The 12,171-nt window shown below is 42.1% G+C and overlaps 1 pseudogene; it reads right to left on the bottom strand.

Moving 5' to 3' along the window:
- Positions 1-1,887: 1,887 nt before the first annotated feature.
- Positions 1,888-8,259, bottom strand: LOC137384491 (nucleolin-like; annotated as a pseudogene).
- Positions 8,260-12,171: the final 3,912 nt, after the last annotated feature.

Here is a 12,171-nt window from a genome sequence, read left to right as displayed (position 1 = left end):
TTATTAGCGAGAGGCAGCATGGTTTTGTGAAGGGGAGGTTGTGTCTCACTAACTTGATTGAGTTTTTTGAGGAAGTGACGAAGATGATTGATGAAAGAAGGGCAGTGTATGTTATCTATATGGACTTCAGTAAAGCCTTTGACAAGGTCCCTCATGGCAGACTGGTACAAAAGGTGAAGTCACATGGGATCAGATGTGAGCTGGCAAGATGGATACAGAACTGGCTCGGTCACAGAAGACAGAGGGTAGCAGTGGAATGTGCTTTTCTGAATAGAGGGCTGTGACTAGTGGTGTTCCGCAGGGATCAGTGCTGGGACCTTTGCTGTTTGTAGTATATATAAATGATTTGGAGGAAAATGTAGCTGGTCTGATTAGTAAGTTTGCGGACGACGCAAAGGTTGGTGGAGTTGCAGATAGTGATGAGGATTGTCAGAGGATACAGCAGGATATAGATCGGTTGGAGACTTGGGCGGAGAAATGGCAGATGGAGTTTAATCCGGACAAATGTGAGGTAATGCATTTTGGAAGATCTAATACAGGTGGGAAGCATACAGTAAATGACAGAACCCTTAGGAGTATTGACAGGCAGAGAGATCTGGGTGTACAGGTCCACAGGTCACTGAAAGTGGCAACACATGTGGATAAGGTAGTCAAGAAGGCATACGGCATGCTTGCCCTCATTGGTCAGGGCATAGAGTATAAAAATTGGCAAGTCATGCTGCAGCTGTACAGAACCTTAGTTAGGCCACACTTAGAATATTGCGTGCAATTCTGCTCTTCACACTACCAGAATGACGTGGAGGCTTTGGAGAGGGTACAGAAGAGGTTTACCAGGATGTTGCCTGGTCTGGAGGGCATTAGCTATGAGGAGAGGTTGGATAAACTTGGATTGTTTTCACTGGAACGACGGAGGTGGAGGGACGACATGATAGAGGTTTACAAAGTTATGAGTGGCATGGACAGAATGGATAGTCAGAAGCTTTTTCCCAGGGTGGACGAGTCAGTTACTCGGGGACATAGGTTTAAGGTGCGAGGGGCAAAGTTTAGAGGGGATGTGTGAGGCAAGAGGGTGGTGAGTGCCTGGAACTTGCTGCCGGGGGAGGTGGTGGAAGCAGGTACGATAGCAACGTTTAAGAGGCATCTTGACAAATACATGAATAGGATGGGAATAGAGGGATATGGGCCCCGGAAGTGCAGAAGATTTTAGTTTAGACAGGCATCAAGATCGGCGCAGGCTTGGAGGGCCAAATGGCCTGTTCCTGTGCTGTACTGTTCTTTGTTCTTTGATAGATGAATCAGCATAATGTTCAAGCACTAAGTTCAGAGTAACATAGCAACATGATTGCCCATAGAACAGCCATGATGTGAACCATATTAGCAGTCCTGAACTTGAGAGGAGATACATAATTTGTAATTTAACAACAGCTCCCATATCTTTAGAAAAGCATAGATATGGGTGCAGTGGGTAGAGGATGTTACATGTGGTGTTTAAAATAGATACTGCCAAAAGGTTTTATTTACATATCATGACATCAGGGGTCACATGTATACAGCAAGCCAAAGTGTACAAAAGTATTTGTCCAAACCTCCCATTTTCATAAAAGAAAAATTTGCATTTACATTGCAACTAAAAAAAAATCATTGGGATCAGTACATTTGCAATTTGTTAAACAGGATATTTAATAAATTTGACAAAATCCACAAAGGTGTACCAACAATTTCTGCCATTACTTAATTGTAAGTCCATTCAGAACCTTAGGGAGCTCCCACCATACTCCGAACTGCATAGCCCTCCAGTCATACAGAACTCTGGAATGTCTAATGCTGAGGCAAATCAACAGACACTCTGTCTGAACACAAAGAGGTAAAGAGGTCTTGTTAGCCTTTTTAATCAAATTTGATTTTCTTTCCTTGAGGGGTCATCTTTCCACCTCTGAATCCTCTAAATCCACCCCATCCTCTTCTTGCTTGTCCAAAGACTCGACCACCTCGCTGGCTTTCACCCTTCGGTCGAGCAAAGTCAAGTGTAATTTTGAATCCATCAATTTCTCCATCTTCCATCATTTCCTTAGCTAATTTTGCATCTTTTTCTGATGGGACGTCCACAAAGCCAAAACCTTTCGATCTTCCAGATTCTCTGCCTGTTGCAATTCTAACACTCTCAGCTCCTCCAAAGGCTTTTTAAAAAGTTTCTTCAGTTGTGACAGCAGAAAGGCCACGAGCAAACAATGTCTTCCTGGGACCATCACTGCCTCTGTGTCCATGGTTGCCGAAATTCAACCTCACAGCTCTCCATTTAATTTCTGAATTGCTTTGATTCTCAAGCGCTTCTTTAGCATCCTCAATAGATTCAAATTTAACAAATGCAAATCCTTTTGGTCTCCCATTCTTTTCTGATACTTTGATCAATGATGCTTTTTCAAAAAATACTCTGAAAGGTTTCTTCTGTTGCAGAATATGCCAAGTTATTTACAATGAGTGTATCAAAATCTGGTTGTGTTTGTCTACTCTGTACATTTAAATTCTCTTAATGCCAGTGAAATCAATAACGATGGCCCTGCCCTCAACATCAGTGCCTTGTTTATGTTCCAACACTGTATCTACAGCTGCTTCATTTTCAAATTCAATCTATGCCATGTCCCGAGTCCCTGAACCATCATGAGAAGCAGGAATTCTAATGTCAATATCATCCACAAAAATCTCTGAGGTTATCCTAGTTTATCTTGAATGGGAGATTATTGACAATGTACTGCAATCCCTTTCTCTTTTGCTGTCTGTTTGCTTTCCTTGCTGCGTGCTTTGCCAAGTTTGACTGTAAGTCCCAGCATTTTGTTTCCATTGAATTCCAATGCTTTTTCCAGTTGTTCTTTGGTTTCAAAATCTAGGTAACCAAATTTCCTGCAAGATCCAATTCGGGCATCTGTGACTGAAAATTTCTTTTTGGTGATGAAGTTATTCAGGGTTTTTTTTAGTTCCTCAAAGTTCTTTTCAGTGTTCAAATTTCCAACAAATAGCAGAAAGGATGTATCATTTTCAGTCTTAAGCTTCTATTCTTTCTTTCTCTTTCCAGCTTTCTTTGGCACAGCCACCTCAACTTCTTCCTTTCCTTTTTTAGTCACAGCAGCTGCTACTTGGGAATAGATTTCTTTTCTGGTACGTGAAGAGTTCCCAGTCGAAGCTTTTAACTTGTTTCAGCCAAGGTGAGGGGACTTTGCTTAGTGTCTACTATTTGGAACTGAAATTCTTCTATCTTCCCATTGCATTGGACTCTCAGCTGAGTTTGTCCTCTTGGAGTGAGCATCATTCCATCATAGAGCCTCAACTTTACCTTTGACGGATTCATATTTGGGTCACCATCTTGAGCAATTTTGCACAAGTCTGTGAAGCTCGTGATGTTTCATGTAGAGCCAATGTCACCAGCTTTGATGCTCTGCTTCTGCAGCCATCATTCCAATAGTCACAAACTATTTTCTATCTCAAGACTTGGCAGCACCAACACGGTCCAAGATGTAGAATCATCATCTGACATCTCTTCATCGACCATCTTTACAAACTCCCTTTTCTTCTTTTTAGCAAACTACATGCAAAGAGGTTCACCTTCTTGCAGTTGCTTTCCACACACTGGGCATGTTTCCTTTTCCTTCTTGTGGTATTTACACCCAGTACTCTGGCCTTGATCTTTTTGATGGCCCTTCTGAAAGTTGACCTTCCTTTCCTTTGGTCCTGTGCTTAATTGCAGACAGGAGGTTTTTTGTAAACTAAAACTTTCCCTGAGTTCTGATGAAAGGTCACAGACCTGAAACATTCTGTTTCCCTCTTCACAGATGCTGCCAGACCTGCTGCGTTAAACTTTGGGGTCTTCAAAGGGGGTAGAGTGGCCTTTCCATGACCCTCTTTGAAAACCCCAATGTTTAACATTTCTTCAATCTTTCAAAAATGAATCCTCAAAAAATATATTTAACAAAACACAGAGGCACTTTTGTAACACTTCCATGAGGATCCCACAGTTTCTTTTCCTGAAAACAACAGACTTTTACACCTTGAACCCTTACCTTTTGCCTTCTATCTATCTTTCCTTGAGTGTGCATGAGAGAGTGAATGTGTGTGTGGGTGGTGTTATGAACATTTCATGTGATTACTGTTCAATAAATATTGAATCTTATGTTTTTAACTCACAAGGAAATGTGCCACTGTCTGCTTATTTGGACAACAAAACACAGGGGCTGTAACGCTAATTTAAACAAAAACACTATCTATGTTCAGTTGGGAGGTGACCAGACGAAACCAGCCATGGCATTTCCCACCTGTCCATAACAATAAGCCCAACCTGCACAACTTTTCCTCATAAGACAACACCTTCATCCCAGGAATCAGCCTAGCGAACCTTTTCGGAGCTGTTTCCAATGCATGCATATCCCTGCTTAAGTAAGGAGACCAAAACTGTACACAGTACTCTAGGTGTGATCTCATCAATGCCCTATACAGTTGTAGCAAGACTTCCCTACTTTTATAATCCATCACCCTTGCAATAAATGCCATCATTTCATTTGCCTTGCTCAGTACTTGCTGTACCTGCATGCTAAAATTTTGTAATTCATGTACAAGGACACCTAAATCACTCCGTACTGCAGCATTCTGCAGTCTCTGTCCATGCAAATAATATTCTGCTTTCTGTTCTTCCTGCCAAAGTGAACAGGACCCATCTACATGTACTCGGAGGCCAGACTGTATGCCAGTTTTGGAACACAACATATCTCATCTGTTATAACAAAAGTAAAATGCTGCAGATGCTGGAAATCTGAAATAAAAACAAGAAAGACTGGAAATACTCAGCAGGTCTGGCAGCATCTGTGGAGAGAGAAGCAGAGTTAACGTTTCAGGTCAATGACCTTTGACCTGAAACGTTAACTCTGCTTCTCTCTCCACAGATGCTGCCAGGCCTGCTGAGTATTTCCAGCATTTCTTGTTTTTATATCTCATCTGTTTTATTCTTCAACAATGAGCAAGTATTCAGCCCAAATGCTTTTTGTCTGCAATAGAGCTCTGAAACCAAAAATCCCTTTATTTTTCTGGTGTGTACATGATTGTGAGGGGCTAAGGTAAAAAGGGAAGGTTAATATTTCAATCTGTGTGTTTATGCTTTACTAGTTAAGACTTGTTGTATAATAAACAGAATGTTGTTGTTTATTAAAGAAACATGATTGGAGTGTTTTATTCTGGGATAAAAATAGAGTCTATGATTGATTATATTGGTAAGTGGGAAAAAAATTAAATATATGTCGTGACCCGTGGAGAAGTGGAACTAATATAAGCAGTGCACTCCTCCTTGGTTGTAACATATAATTAGGGGCTCTTTGTGGGATAAACCCAAAGCTGATGATGTACAATTGTAAGTGGGGTAATAATAATTGAAAAAGGAAAAATAAAAAGAACCAGGTTTTTTTTGTTGAGGAGTAAAGTCTACACCACTGGAATGTCTTTAACAGTTGCTGTGATTTTTCTGGGGATGGGGGATGTATCCCTGAGTGATTTGGGAAATTTAACCAAGTTTAAGCTAATAGCCTTGGCAGCAAAATTGGGGTTAGAGTTAAAACCAGGAGCTAAGAAAGCAGACATAATTGAAGTAATAGCACAATATTTGCAATTGGAAGAAGAAAGCAAACCAGAGGGTATTGCAGTTGAATTAGCTACAATTCAGTTACAGATGAAGCAGCTTGAGCTTGAACAGAAAAAGGAGGAAAAAGAATTGAAAAAAACTTGAACTTGAAAGAGAATTGACAATTAAGAAACTTGAACTTGGGGAAAAGGAAAGGGAAGGGGAAAGAGAAGGAAAGGAATTTGAACTACAAAAGATGGAACTAAGACAAAGGAGTGGTGTTGACTCCAGTGAAAGTTCTGATGGGGAAAGTTCTGACTCCAGTCCAGGACCCAGTGGAGAGCTATTTAAATTTATACAAGGAAAGGAACGTAGAGGCATTTTTTATTTCTTTTGAAAAGATAGCCAAACAGATGAAGTGGCCAAGGGAAAGCTGGACATTGCTTATGCAAAGCAGGTTGATGGGCAGAGCTCATGAAGTTTGTGCTATGCTTTCTGAGCTGGCTTCTGCAAATTATGAGATGGCAAAAAAGGCTATTCTCGCTGCACATGAGTTAGTCCCTGAAGTGTACAGGCAGAAATTTTGGAACCGCTGGAGATTGGGCAGACTTATATATAATTTGAGAGGGTAAAGCAAATTAATTTTGATCATTGGATATGGGCACTAAAGATGAGAACCTTAAGGAAATAATTCTCCTGGAAGAATTTAAAAATTTACTCTCTCCGTTAGTAAGAACCCATGTTCAGAACCAGAAGGTTTCAACAGACAGACAGGCAGCAGAAATTACTGATGATTATGAGCTTGTTTATAAGCTAAAACCCTTTGTCTGTCACCCTCACAAACCCAGGAAGGATAGAAGGTGGGAGAGTGAATGGAAGGCAAGTAGCCAGGGACAGGAAGGGACAGCTGGAAATGCCCCAGAATCTTCTCCTCAGGCCAGAAAGGAAGATGCTGAGGGTGGAAGTGAGGTCTGCAAGCCTAAGTGTTATCATTGTCACAAGGTGGGACACCTTCGTGCAGAATGCTGGAAGTTGCGAGGTAAACCCATGGGACTTAATGGGGTGCACTAAGCCAATGCAGAGAAAGGGGCCCTGACCGACAGTACAGCAAATCAGACTATAGCTCAGACTTCAGCTGTAAGGCTAAATACAAAAACCACTGTGAGTGCAGGGGTTGTGAATAAGCTACCTGAGAGTTATAGGGAATTCTTGTCGAAAGGAAAAAGTAACTCCATATTTCTCAAGTGAGACGAACAAACCTATAGTTATACTTAGGGATACAGGAGCCACTCAAACTCTTTTGCTGGGGAAAGGTATAACATTTCCACCCAAGAGCGCACTGAATACCAGTGTTTTACTGATGGTATTGGCGGAGAATACCTTTGTATCAGATTCACTTATAGTGCGACCTAATGTCTGGAACGGTAACTGTAGGAGTTGTCCATAGTTTGAGTTAGAGTAGTTAGAGTTGACCTTCTCCTGGGGAATGATTTGGCCAGATCGAAAGTAGTAGCTTCTCCAGTAGTTACGGAAAAACCAAGTGAAGTTAAAGAGACAGATAGTTGCAGGAAAAGGTTCCGGGAACTTTTCCTTCCTATCTAGTAACCCGAGCAATGGCTAAACAAGTTCCATTGTCAGAGGTAAAATTGGCACTGTCAGATAGTCGAATATCTGAAACTTTCTTTGGGGATTTGGATAATCCGAAGGACATGTTTAATAAGTTTTCTCTGATCACAGCTCAGCAAGCTGATTCAGAGTTAAATACAGTGACACAATCAGCTCGAACAGAAGTTGAGGCAAAAGGAGTTCCAGAAGGCTGAATATTAAGAATGGGATTCTGATGAGCAAGTGGAGATCTCCTCACAAACCTGTGGACGAAGAATGGACGGTAGTTTACCAGATAGTGGTATTGCCAAAGTATCGATAGGAACTATTAAAGATAGTGCATGAAATTCCTATAGCGGGACACACGGGGATCCGGAAGACTAAATCACGTATAAGTCGACATTTTTACTGGCCAGGTCTTTTCAAGGATGCGCTGCAGTTTTATAAAACGTACCATACTGGCCAGATTGTCAGAAAACTACAACCTGCCATAAAACCGGCCCCTCTAATTCCCATACAAGTTATTGGAGTGATCAATTGGCAGATATCCATTCACCAAAATCAGGAAGCAGGAGACAGTCTCTGATCCACAACTGTTTTATTCACAATCACAGTTCAGTACAAATACCCTTTTCCACTCTTCCCTTCCGGACTAACTCCCTGTCTGGAAGTAATTCCCCTGACTGGGGAAAAACCCAGCCCTTAAATACAAGCTGCAATGAGCATCACCTGCTCTCTATCAACTCTGAAGTAAGTCCTGGTTAATTAAAGGGACCAGCATTTTCAACATTGTCATATTCCTTTAAGGAAAAACATATTTACAGACAAGAGGTATATATGTGTGTGTATATATATATATATATATATATATATATAAAATAATTTCCGATTTCCAAATGTTACATAGTAAGGTGTCCTCCTTCTAGAACCTTCAACAACTTTTCAGTAGAGGCATACCTCTACGTGAAACAGTCCAATAGTTGATGACTAGTATTTACCCATCTTAGCTTAGATAATTCTTTCCTCTCCAACATTTTCTTTAAACTAGCTGTGTCCATCCTTGGCCTTTTTTCATTTACGCTTTTTGTAGAATGTACATTATCCCACAGGGATTGTTATCTATGTAACGTTCTATTAATATTGTCTTTCAGTCTCTTTTTTATATCTCATTTCTTCCAAGATCTTGGACAAATACAGCGCCATGTCAACAGCATCAACAAGTGCAGGAGTTTCAGCCGTTGGTGTGCTCTTCACTACTCTTCTTATCTTCTTGGCTTCCCATGCCAAAGGGCAACTTTTCCCATTCTCTCCCACAAGGAATATCAGGACTTCTCCTGCACCAAGGTTTGCACACGAGGCATCACTAAAAATGATTAATTTCAGACCTTTGGGATCACCTAAAGCAGGGAACTTCAGCATACACTTCTCGATCTTTAATTTTTTTAAAGTTTTGTTTGCTCTCAAGATGTCCTCAATCTTTGGACTTTTCATCACGAGACTAAGTTCTAGAACATTAAAACTTTCATCTGGCCTTGTCTGTGTGGCTAACCAATTGAGCTGTCTGACGAGACTCCTCAGCTGTTCTATTTCATCCTTGGAAGCAGCCTCATCTTTCTGTCCCGATCTGGTGCGACCAATTGTGATGGGATTGACATTTTCCAAGTGTTAATCTTGATGTAAAATTACATCTGACTCACCCTGCTTTATCTCCAAACCCACATATTTAAAAGCCCCAGAAGCTTGACTGCCAATTTTAAATTCTTTCCTAATTCAATGAATAACATTCTTTTCAAACTCGTTAATACCACCCCACAAAAAATCGTCCACATGCATCATAAAGATGCCTGAAAGTTTTCCATTATAGTGCCAATAAAACATTGCAGGGTCCGCCTTCAGTTGTGAACACCCTAACCGTAACAGAACAGGAATTTTTTCTCTCAGAGGGTCGTGAGTCTTTGGAATTCTCTTCCTCAAAAGATGGTGGAAGCAGAGTCTTTGAATATTTTTAAGGCAGTGGTAGATAGATTCTTGATAAGCAAGGGGATGGAAGGTTATCGGGGGTTGGTGGAAATATGGAGTAATCAGTTCAACCATGAACTTATTGAATGGTGGAGCAGGCTCGAAGGGCCGAGTGGCCTACTCCTGCTCCGAATTCGTATGTTCATAGAACTGCCCTCACCGAAAAATACCACACCTGGGAAGCGTCATTTAACCCATAAACACATTTATGCAACTTCCAGAGCTTCCCTTCTATGTCTGATGCTTCCTTCGGAGGCTGGAAAAACACTTCCCTCCGAAGCAGGTCACCCTGAAGGAAAGCCGCTTTGACTGGCCCATAGAAGACAGAGGGTGGTAATAGATGGAAAGTATTCAGCATGGAGCTCGGTGACCAGTGGTGTTACGCAGGGATCTGTTCTGGGACCTCTGCTCTTTGTGATTTTTATAAATGACTTGGATGAGGAATTGGAAGGCTGGGTTCGTAATGACGCAAAGGTTGCTGGAGTTGTGGATAGTGTGGAGGGCTGTTGTAGGTTGCAACGGGACATTGACAGGATGCAGAGCTGGGCTGAGAAGTGGCAGATGGAGTTCAACCTGGAAAAGCGTGAAGTGATTCATTTTGGAAGGTCGAATTTGAATGCAGAATACAGGCTTAAAGACAGGATTCTTGGTAGTGTGGAGGAACAGAGGGATCTTGGGGTCCATGTCCATAGATCGCTCAAAGTTGCCACCCAAGTTGATAGGGTTGTTAAGAAGGCGTATGGTGTGTTGGCTTTCATTAACAGGGGGATTGAGTTGAAGAGCCGCGAGGTTATGCTGCAGCTCTATAAGGCCCTGGTTCGACCGCACTTGGAATATTGTGTTCAGTTCTGGTCGCCTCATTATAGGAAGGATGTGGAAGCTTTAGAGAGGGTGCAGAGGAGATTTACCAGGATGCTGCCTGGACTGGAGGGCATGTCTTACGAAGAAAGATTGAGGGAGCTAGGGCTTTTCTCATTGGAGCGAAGAAGGATGAGAGGTGACTTGATAGAGGGATACAAGATGATGAGAGGCATTGATAGAGTGGATAGCCAGAGACTTTTTCCCAGGGTGGAAAGGGCTATCACCAGGGGGCATAATTTTAAGGTGATTGGAGGAAGGTTTCGGGGAGATGTCAGAGGTAGGTTCTTTACACAGAGAGTGGTGGGTGCGTGGAATGCGCTGCCAGCGGTGGTAGTAGAAGCAGATACATTAGGGACATTTAAGCGACTCTTGGATAGGTACATGGATGATAGTAGAATGAAGGGTAGGTAGTTAGTTTGATCTTAGAGTAGGTTAAAGGTTCGGCACAACATCGTGGGCCGAAGGGCCTGTACTGTGCTGTACTGTTCTATGTTCTATATCTTTGGACTAGCACCTCCAAGAATAAGTTGCTAAAATGGCCAAAAAGATTTTCAAAACCACTTTTCCTGCTGTGGGAGAGTCTACCCCGATATCTTTATCCCCCAAGCACTCCTCAAAAGCTCTGGCCACCAACCTAGCCTTGGCCGTATAGGTCCCATCTGGTAGGACCTTTTCTGTACAGATCCATCTGTGTGATAGAGCAGGTTGGCCTCGATCCGCAACCTCTGAATATACCCCAAATTCTTTCCAACTCTCTAACTCTCTTAGCTTAGCTTCTCTTATCACCCCAACTTCTAATCTATTAGCGGCTACAAACACCTCTCGATCACGGGGACTTCTGCTTCTGTCCTTTTTCTGAGAAGGCCCTGCACGATCCATGCCACACTGTTGCCTTACCAGACTGTGGCCTCTTCTGTCTTGTTGAGGTCTCTCTGGACTACTCCTATCAGAATGTCTGCTAGAGGTCCTTTCCACTGTACCTGATCTTTTCCTCCTCCACGATTTACCTCGAATTTGAGCTACATTTTCTTGTGCTCCATCCTTTAACTCCCTTTTGCCCATCCATGGCCTTTACTTCCTGTCCCTCTTCTTGAACATTTAACCAATTTTTGTATTTGCCCGTAGACTTTCCTGCTCATCCAACTGTCATAGCCTCCCTCCAGTTCTCTGACCAATGGGGAACCTACTTTAGGCAAACGATCCCTGGATGAGATTGCTTTTTCTTGTTCTTCATGATCAGTACGTGTATCGGTATCTATTTCATGAGCTCTCAGATCCTGCCTCGCTGGCTCAAAATCGCAGAATTCATGAGTATGCAAAGTACATGGTGCCTCCTGATCATCACCTTCTCCCATGTTCAGTGTTTGAAACGCATCCCTATTACTCATGAAGAATGTGCTTTATGGTCTGATTCCCATGTTGTATTATTAGAGTTTACCTGTCATGTCCTGTAAATTTTTCCCGGACCTCTCCATTCCCTATGCGCTTCTCTCTTATAATAAACAAGGTCGCCAGAACTAAAGTCTTCTCCAAACTGTCTTATGTGATGTTTGAATGCTCTCAAAATGTTTTCCTGGTGCTTCAGCTTTGATAAAGGCTTTCCTGCTAGTATATAGCGCATTTGGGTGGGCGGAGAAAGTAGAGCCAATTATCTAGGGCTGAAGGATTGTCACATAGTATGGAAGGCAATTTTGGATTACGGCCATATACCAATTGGTATGGGCTATACCACCCCCCACCCCCCACCCCCCGCCCCCCGCCCCCCACTTGTAAAGAATTTTTTGCATGTACTGCAGAGCCATTTGCAGCTTGCAGTTTGGTTGATCCGCCAGTATTTTGTGTTACATTTCATCAACTATCGCATGATTTCTTTCACACAAGTTATTGCTGAATGGACTTTCTGCAGTAGTGTTCATAACTACAATATTTAAGTTCTCACAGATGTCCCTAACTCGTCATTTGCAAATTCCCCTCCGTTATCTGTCAGAAATCTTGCTGGCGTTCCAAGACCCAACCAACCCACTTTTCCATAACTTTATCCACTATCGTCCATTTCTCCTTGTTGTTGATTACCGTAGATATGCTGAATC

This window comes from Heterodontus francisci, chromosome 26 (assembly GCF_036365525.1).
Source record: "Heterodontus francisci isolate sHetFra1 chromosome 26, sHetFra1.hap1, whole genome shotgun sequence".
Taxonomy (NCBI): domain Eukaryota; kingdom Metazoa; phylum Chordata; class Chondrichthyes; order Heterodontiformes; family Heterodontidae; genus Heterodontus; species Heterodontus francisci.
The sequence above is the reverse complement of the archived record's forward strand: the minus strand, read 5'-3'. Positions and strand labels throughout refer to the sequence as shown.